At 46.1% G+C, this 10,000-nt stretch overlaps 1 protein-coding gene and 1 pseudogene across 1 annotated transcript in view; one reads left to right on the top strand and one right to left on the bottom strand.

Annotated features, from left to right (window-relative positions):
- Positions 1 to 10,000, top strand: part of LOC137630425 (solute carrier family 22 member 20-like) — a 124,413-nt gene that overhangs the window by 43,467 nt on the left and 70,946 nt on the right. The gene's annotated exons all lie outside the window — the stretch shown is intronic.
- Positions 7,113 to 7,231, bottom strand: LOC137630724 (5S ribosomal RNA; annotated as a pseudogene).

Genomic DNA, 10,000 nt, shown 5'->3' with positions numbered 1-10,000 from the left:
CTTAAGGAAATGAAGATGAAGTCAAACTTAGCTGAATCGAACATTAGCAAACTTTTGCCAGTTGCAGTCGCGAGATAGATTTCTTAATCTCTCTCTCTCTCTCTCTCTCTCTCTCTCTCTCTCTCTCTCTCTCTCTCTCTCTCTCTCTCGTTATAAGATTATATTCTAAAGAAATGAAAAATTCTGAAAATTAAAAAGGAAAAGGTGAAAATCTCCAAAATTCAGAGACCCCTTAACGTGGTGAAAGGGTTTGTGTATCGCCATGATCAGCAAAGCTATACTAGATATGACCACCCATACTAGGTTGGTTTGCTGTGAGCAATGAGACCAAAGTCTCCAACCATCAACAATTTGCAGTCGGCTAGCCTGGCGATGAAAGCTAGCCAAAGCCCAAGCATTTCATGTCTGAGACCTTTGTCCTGCAGTAGACTGGAAACCGCTGCATACGTAGGCCTACACGTACTTCAGTCCTGGAAGGGACGTTATATTATTATTATTATTATTATTATTATTATTATTATTATTATTATTATTATTATTATTAACTTTAAAAGCACTCGGACTGGGAACCTTTCTGTTCTTCCTCTGAATTGAGCGATATTCTCATATTATTTCGTCCGGTCGAGTGAGTAATTTTCTCCTGAATTGAGCGATAGTTTCATATTGCTTCGTCCTTTGGAATGAGTTAGAGGCTTTAGGAAAGATTTTGTCGCCAAGTTGCATGTGATAATTGGACGTTAGTGTATATATATATATATATATATATATATATATATATATATATATATATATATACTGTATATATATATATATATATCAACAACTAATGTAGCCGTTTCTAGTACACTGTAGGGCAAAGCTCTCAGACATGTCCTTATTCATGTCTGGGGTTTGGACAGTTTTCGCCACCAGTGCGAATTGGTGATGGTGGGAGACTTTAGTCTGCTCGCTCACAGCAAACCAACCTAGTATGGGTGGGCCTGACTTAGTACAGTTTTACTGATCATGGCGATACACAAACTCTTTCACCACGTTAAGGTATCTGCTATATATATATATATATATATATATATATATATATATATATGTGTGTGTGTGTGTGTGTGTTTATTTATTAATTCCATCAAAAAGGATATAGGATTGATTGAGTATTTTCATCTAGCCTCATTAATAACTTAATTATAATATCCCTTTTAATCGACATATCATCGGATCAAAGAGTCCGTTTATTTGTTCTTTTTTATATTTTACAACGTCTTTTGTTCGTAGTTTAGGGTATTCATTTCGTCTATAGTGGGCGAGTCCATTGATGATTTAGGGGGAAAATTAAAGTCAGCCTTCCGGGGAAAATCCATTATTGGTTTAGGGTAAAATTAAAGTTTTGGTAACTTTAAAAGTTATTACTTTAATTCCATCCGTCATAATACATCAATAACGTAAAACAATAAATCAATTAAGATATAAATACAAGTGAGGAAATATATATAGAAGGATATCTCACGAGAAAATGACAAAAATCAGTGTTGTGTAAGACCCTACTTCCCCTACCGTTTAAAAATGCTGTTGCCCAAAAATAGTTCTCTTGTTTGCCAACAGACGGTGCTGGGAACTCGTTTATAGATTAAATAATCGGTAATTTTTGTTTTAAGGAATACCAAGATATTAATCACTTCCGTATGATATATATATATATATAATATATATATATATATATATATATATATATATATATATATATATATATATCTTGAAGATATACAAATTACAAGAAAAAATATCTAAAATCTGAACAGACATCGAATCATATTTTCAGTATATTAAATTTTAAGTGTTTATATGGCGAAGTCAAAAGAACATCTTCTCGGGAGTTTCGTAATCAAACGATTCGATTTTAGAACGAAACATTCTGAAAAAACAATGGATTTAAATGTAGAGTTTCGTTGTGATTCGATTTTTTTTTATTTCGTTTTTTAAAAGACTAATGGAGATTGAAAACAAATTTCCTTTGTTGTTTTAAAGGTTTAAAGGTCACTCATGAATAGCAGAGGCAAGGGACAGTGACATGGCTTATCAAGCAGGACGATGCCCTAGAGACTGACCATAAAGATTTAAAGGTTTAAAGGTCACTCATGAATGGCAGAGGCAAGGGACAGTGACATTGCTCTAGTGAGAAGGACAATGCCCTAGAGACTGACCTTATTATACATATGATCAACGTCCAAGCCACCTCTCCCCCCAAGCTAGGACCAAGGAGGGCCAGGTAGTGGCTGCTGATGACTCAACAGATAGACCTATAGGCTCCCCCATAACCCCTCATCCTTAGTTCACAAGGATGGTGAGGTTGCAGCGACCAAAGGAACTAACGAAATTAAGTGGGACTCGAACCTCAGTCTGGCGTTCACCAGCCAGGGACGTTACTACATCAGCCACCACGACAGTAGTTAGTTAGATTTGCTGACATAAAAGCTTATTGGAAACGTCCCTGCTTTGCGATTTGCTGGACTGGGGTTCGAGTGCACTCAAGCTCGCTAGTTTCTCGCAGTGTCTGCAACCTCACCATCCTTGTGAGCTAAGGATCGAGGCGTTTGGGGGAAGACTATAGATAGCTTAAAACCATTATTTGATTTAAATGTGTTAGGAATTGCTCTCTCTCTCTCTCTCTCTCTCTCTCTCTCTCTCTCTCTCTCTCTCTCTCTCTCTCTCTCTCTCTCTCTCTCTCTCTCTGAAGGGTTGTAAGAAAATAATCTAAGAAATATATAAAACTATTCACAGTTTCTGTTCGCTAAATATTTGTTCTCAGCAATTATTTTTAGAATTAAATTCGTAGTCCTAGGCCTATTTGCTACCAGATGACTGTAGACCAAAATCTACGTTAGTTGAAGATGGTTTACACAACTTCTCTCACTCTCTCTCTCTCTCTCTCTCTCTCTCTCTCTCTCTCTCTCTCTCTCTCTCTCTCTCTCTCTACAAGACCCCTAGATTCTCTACTACTGCTACCACTACTACTACTACTAATGAAAATGATGATATTCTAGAGCCATTATTATTATTATTATTATTAATATTATTATTATTATTACAACTTGCTAAGCTACAACCCTAGTTGGAAAAGCAGGATGCTATAAAACCGAGGGCTCCAACAAGGAAAATAGCCCAGTGAGGAAAGGAAATGAGGAAACAGATAATCTATATAGGCTATATTTGCCATTTATCGTTTATTCATTGAATTTAATATATATATATATATATATATATATATATATATATATATATATATATATATATATATATATATATATATATACATAGGCCTACATATCAACCCTAATTACATCGTCTATACCACTCCAATTATCAAATACTACATATGACCATTTCCAATTAATATTGTAAAACATTTATCAAAAAATACAATTTTCATTTACAACTGATTTCAACTCTCATTAAGAACTTAATTGCAATTGTAATTGGGTTCGTAAATATCCTGATTATGAAACCCTATTTGGCCCGGCGTTGGAACCGGGGAGACCATTTTCCAAGGTTGGACAGCAAAATTTAAAATGGGAATTGTGTAATATTGATTACATAACTGATTCTCATATTAACGGTAGATCGGTAGATTGTATTTATGATACTAGAGGATTAATTAAGGATACACAAACATACATACATGCATACATAGGCATACATACATACATACATACATACATACATACATACTTTACATACATGTATATCTATATATATATAAATGCATATATATCCATACTGTAAACACACAAATACATAAATATGTATATATATACATGGTAAGATAGACACAAACACACACATATTTACATACACACACACACACACACACACACACACACATATATATATATATATTATATATATATATATATATATATATATATATATATATATATATATATATATATATATATATATATATATGCTGTATATATAAACTCTTTTGGTAAGATACCAATTATTTTACACAATTTCTAAGAAGCAATAAAATAAAAATACCAAAAATCGTAGCAGCTTAAATAAGCTCCTTATTCCTATTGTCATGGTTAGGCCTAAATGAATTTGGCCCATAGGTTACTATGGTTTGGCGTCCGATCCGGGAAGGCCAAGCCTCACTGTGTAGCAGTAAGAAATTGGAAAAACCTGTAAAGCAACATGATGGAATTAGAGGTATAGTGGAAAGCTATATAGTGAACGAAGCATTTGTGGTTTAGGGATTAAGGAAGAGATACTGCTATTTACATTGGGTTTACCTTTTAGCGTAGCTGAAATGGCGAGCCATTAGAATTTAACGAGGGTGTATTACCCCCGCGCTAGTTAGCAGGGGGGTAGGGGAGTGGTAGCTAGCTACCCCTCCCCCCCTCACACACCAGTGAACTGCTTCACTTTCACTTAGAGATAGGACTTGTCTTGGGGGACAGGGTTGGTGGGCAAAAATATGTAAATAGCTAAGGTTTGTATGGTTAGGAAAAATACAAATTATCTCCGAATTTGTCATTTGTTCGGTAACCGAAATACAAACCACGCTATTTACATTGGGTGACTTACCCCTTAGGAAGGGTGGAAAGTCCCCAGCCATACTGGCTTTGGCTTTACCCGGGGACTCAGAATCCGAGTGAGTCGCACTCGAGAAAAGGAGTTCCTGCACCTCACAAGGTCCTTGCTCTGCAAGGAACTGTGTGGCCAACATAAGCTTGTGTGTGAAGGAAGAAGTGTGACCCGTCCTAGGCAGTTGACCTGGAGTTCCAGAAGGAACTCTGGGTTTTGGACGTTCCCAATACCACCTCGTCAGGGTATGGGGGACGCGACAGTATTGACTCAATACTCGGAACACAAGGAAGCATGGTTTACCTGCAGAGGTTTGAGGTCAGCTATGCAGAGACTAGGATGCTGCTTCCCAGTAGAGGGGGATGATGAAGAAAGAAGTAAGGGCCAGACATACTTCTTTCGTTCATGCAGACTAAAACCTGATAACGATGCCCTCAACCTTCTACTACCTGTCCAAAAAGGAGCCCGAGATTAGACCAGCTGTTGTGTAGCCACCACAGAGCGATAGAAACGTATCGATACTCCTGTGGGTCACGCCCTGCAGGAAGCGGGCTACGAAGGTCATTAGACGCTTCCAGACTGCAGCTTGTAGCACCTGCGTCACAGAGTAGTATTACTCGAAGGCGAGGGACGTTGCGATGTATCCGACATCGTGCTGTAGGGCGACGTGACGGGGGAGGGTCTGGATTCAGGTTGAGATGAATGTCCTTGAATCTGAGCTGAAGAGGTATACTGGTGACTCTCCCCCGTGTCCTTCTTGTGCTCCCAACCTGGCTGCACGTGAGGACAAACTGCAGCTGTTCCCAAAGATAACCCCTCGATTCCTTTACTGGCAAGAAGGGGAAGGTTTTGGGTCATCTGATACAGAATGGTGACTCGAAATCTTGAAGGAATTGGACCGAAGGGCCAAGATTCGGAGTCTAGCCAACAACTCAGGAGCGAACCTGAATGTTGCCTCCCCCCATTCCTTAGAAAGGGCGGAGTCGTACGAGACCAAGAAGACTGCTTACACACTGGCCACAGCCAGAGTGAGCAGGAGCCCCAAGATGGAATACGATCAGAGGCCTGACGTAATGGGTCTTGAGAAGATCTCTTAAGGGACTAAAAAGTCCGAGCCATGCTCCATGTTGGAGGTCTCACTCTGCTGGGGGCAGGGATGTTTGCAGCTTCGCATGAGCGAGGAAAGGTCCAGTGGGAAGGAAAAAGTTTATTCCTTTCAGCCTGAAGGCCAGGGAAAGGCTGAGCAACAGGCTTCATTGCCGAGAGCGGAAAGGAGTTTCCCCCTGCCGAAAGGCAATAAGATTGTTATTGCTGGAGAAGAGGCCTCAAGGGAAGAGGTATATCTCCCACGACACCAACCACCGAAGACTCTCCACTTCGCCTGGAAGACCCCTGCGGATGACTATCGCAGATGACGCGACCTCCGCCCCGCAACTGTAGCGGGTTGTCTCTTCTTGAAAAGGAGGCGTAGTGTCTCCAGGCGTGAAGCCGAAGCGATGCCCCGGCTCGTGAAAGATGTTGCAGTGTGGTTGTTTGAGTAGCCTGTGCCATGGGAGAAGCTCTCCCGGGAGTTCCGTCAGGGGAAGCAGAGGGTCCGGAAACCGTTCTGCGTATAGTCCCAGTGGAGCTCTCAGGGCCATTGAAAGGTTGACAGACAACCTGGTCTTGTTGAGACCCATTCTCAACAGACAACAAAGTATGAAGACGCAGGCGTCGATGTTGTCCCACCATCACCGGAATGCATCTTGCCAAAGAGTCTTGGGGTCTGAGACTGTGGGGAAGAACAGCGGGAGCTTGAAGTTCCAAGCTGTCGTGATCAGGTCCCCCAGGCCAGGACTTGCTGGTTACTAAAGGTCAAAGACCCCCAGGTACACTCTATCTGCGAGGCTCTGCTCAGATAGTCGGAGAGAACATTCCTCTGCCCGGAAAGAGAGAGCCAATAGTGGTATTGAGAGGATCTCAAATCATCTCAGTATCTCTACTGCAAGATGCGAAGGTATGAAAATGCGTCCCTTGTTGGTTGGAATACGCCAGTACCATGAAGTCGTCGCGCACGGAGCGACTCGGCAGGAGCTGTAGGATCTGTAGAGGGGCCAGACTACGGCCCCTAAGCCTGCCTGAATGATGGAGAGGTATCCCTCAGGTCCTGACCATAGGCCTGAACCGGAACATGCCCCCCCCCTTTTCTTTGACGAGTCCGAGAACAGCATAAAAAATGTGGAGAAAGGATGAGAATATCCACTCCCATCAAGAGGTTCCATACGTCAACACCCATTGCAGGTCTAATCGTTTCGCTGGTCCCATAGGGGCCAGAAAGTCTGGTTAATCGTTCCTTTGAAACCACCGGAACTTGGGCCGCCCCACAGGGAACTTATCCTGAGGCGACCGTTCGGGACTTTAGACGGGTCAATGAGGAAAAGAGACCTAGGAAACGTTCCAAGGTAGGGCTGAAAGCTCTGCTTGACTGAGAACAGGTACTGCGACTCTCCTCAGCCTTGCCACAGTCAAATGAAGGGAAGGCTCGGAGGAGGAGGCAACAGCATCTGGCGTCCCCAGGTGGTCACCCATCCAAGTAACGACCAGACCCAACGTTGCTTAACCTCGCTGGACGGACGAGAAGCGGGGTTTCCAACGTGGTAAGGCCGTTGACTCAACATCATGGCTAGATACTCCAGATGTTGAGGAAGAAGTAGAGAAAGCCCAGCAAATTACCATGATCCCTCACATATGGTAAGGATCCGGAAGCTTGTCCCGGCGTTGAAGAAGGTCGAACCCGAGCCTACCGTAGTTGACCAGACCTCCAAAAGGCGAAGAGGCGGATGCCTGCACCTGAGCGGCCATGAGGAAAGCAGGGAGAGTTCTCTGGGGAAAAACATGCGATGCCACGGCGGGATCGCCACACCACATCTTAAGCAGGAACACCTATAGTCTAGGCTGAATTCCGATCCAGGGCCTAAGGAGTCCTGCTGCCTCGTTACCAGTCTGATTGATTCTGCTGTTCCACGCTGGACGAAGTTTGTTCGAAAAACTTGATCAGAGAGAGGTCGACTACGGAATTCCCGTCTCAGATGCTTTCCTACGAGAAAGGATCGACTGAAGAAGCCGGGGGGTGAAGCCGTCGACGATCCTATGGAGGACCTACTCCTAAGGCATGGATCATTCTGCCCAAACGGGCAAATTTCTTGCCGACCCCATGGCATAGAGGTTCAGTGACACTGAATTCGCTGACAGAGACGGCAGGCGTGATATCCTTGGCTGATGACGGAGATCGCGCCGGAATCGGCATCGGGAAGCTGTTATCCGGATGAGTAACCTTAGGCATCCTCCCAGCGTGAGACCTGCAAGGAGGGGTTGCCAATCCTAGAGTTCGTGAACTCTGCCGCCCCCTCTAGGATTATGCCCCCCCCCCCCCCCCCCCCCCCGGGAGAGCCTCCCGTGCTACCTGTTCTTGACAGGAGGGGACTGCTATTGGACACCTTGTCTTAGCTGCCGTAGCTGGTCCGATAACTTAGGCCGACGAGGTTGATAGAAAGAGGCGCTGGAGCCCTGCAGTGTCTGTAAGAAAGCACCTTGGAGGAGTGAAAACGGAAGTCGACTTCCTCCGCACAACCGCTGTCTATGTCTCTGTCCTTGGGCACAAACAAGCTCTTCCCAAGGATGGAAGGGTGTCTGAGTTTGTCGACCTCCATGGATGAGACACCCGAGAGGAAGCCCTCGGTCATTGCGTCCAGATGGTCCAACATCGAGTTTGCTTGCAAGTTCGAAACTTGATGACGAAACGCCAAGGTGCCTGAGCCCGAGAGGAGGAAAGTACCCATGATCTTCCTGGAGCTTCTTTGTACAAAACCTCGGGTCGCAACCGAGGAGGGAAAGGACCTGGTAAGCCCCTTTCACGATATGGAGAAGAGGAAGGGGTAAACCAGTCACCCCTTGGCCGACGGAGAAATCTCGAACGGAAAGCTCCCTGGCAAAACCCTTCCCGGGAATGACGGGGGAGGGCTAACCCAGGTTCTGGAAAGAAGAATGTTGCTCAGACCTCCCTGAAGATTCTTCCTGCTCTTGCATGTGCCATGCTCTGCATTTACGGGGTGAAGACCGTGTTCTGGAAATACGCTCCAGAAGACTCGCCAAGCTGGCCATGTTGCGAAACCCCGATGGGAATCGCGGTCGCAATCGCGTTCGCAATCGCCCTGGCGCTCGCGTGATGGTAAATCAATGGTTTGCGCGTAGCCGAACGTGGACGCGCCCATGTACGGGCACGCAGGAGCGGAAACGAAAGTGCTCGAAGGAGCGCAGGAGGGTGAGCGTGGTAGGAAGGGCGAGCATGGTAGGAAGGGCGAGCATGGTAGGAAGTGTGAGAGCTAGTGGTCGGCGAGTAATGACCCATAGGCGAGCAATGGATACTGCAGGAATCAAGTCGACGTTCGCGCGATGGAACACCGTCGGTTCGCGCGATGGAACACCGTCGGTTCGCGCGATGGAACACCGTCGGTTCGCGCGACGGAACACCGTCGGTTCGCGCGACGGAACATCGTCGGTTCGCGCGACGGAACACCGTCGGTCCGCGCGACGGAACACCGTCGGTCCGTGCGACGGAACACCGTCGGTCCGTGCGACGGAACACCGTCGGTCCGCGCGACGGAATACCGTCGGTCCGCGCGACGGAACACCGTTGGTCCGCGCGATGGAATACCGTTGGTTCGCGCGCGGGCGAACATTGGAGCGTATGTGCGTGGGCGCGCATAAGCGTCGACGCGTGGGCACGTGGGCGCGCGGGTGAGCGCAGGCGGTCAGGAGACTGATGGCGCGTAGGCGGGCGATGGCGCGTTGACGAAAATGTCGCGTTCTGGCGAGCGATGGCCCATAGGCGAGTGAAGGCGCGTTGGAAAGCGATGGCGCGTCGACAAGGGATGGCGCGTCGACAAGGGATGGCGTGTCGGCAAGCGGCGGCGCGTTGGCGAGCGGTGATGCGATAACAAAACGCTAGCACACAGGCGAAGAATCGCGCGGGCGCGTAGGCGATCGCTAACGCGTAAGAGACGAGTGATGGTTATCGCTCATCGGGCTAACAGAAGGCGCGCAGGTGCATCAGGAAGGTGAGCGCTGAAGCAAGCTGTTATTCAGGCGATCCTAGAGGGTCAGAAAAACCGTTGGCGCCCATTGGTGCGTGGCAGAAAAGGGCGCACAGATGTGTGCTGGCGATTGAAGAAAGCTGGCGCACAGAAGGACAGAAGTAAAAGTGAGCGCTGGCGAGCAGTAGGAAGATCTATGGCAAGACTCAGCTACTGGAGATCGTGGTCCACAGCAGGCGAGCGCTAGATCGCTACGGATGGTGTCCAGGGGAACTGACACGCGTGGCAGATCGATGGTGATCATTGACACGTAGGAGATCGCTGACGAGCAGGCGAACGTTGACGCG

Source organism: Palaemon carinicauda, chromosome 38, assembly GCF_036898095.1.
Source record: "Palaemon carinicauda isolate YSFRI2023 chromosome 38, ASM3689809v2, whole genome shotgun sequence".
NCBI lineage: Eukaryota > Metazoa > Arthropoda > Malacostraca > Decapoda > Palaemonidae > Palaemon > Palaemon carinicauda.
Note: the sequence above shows the minus strand (reverse complement) of the source record. Positions and strands in the feature narration are given on the sequence as shown.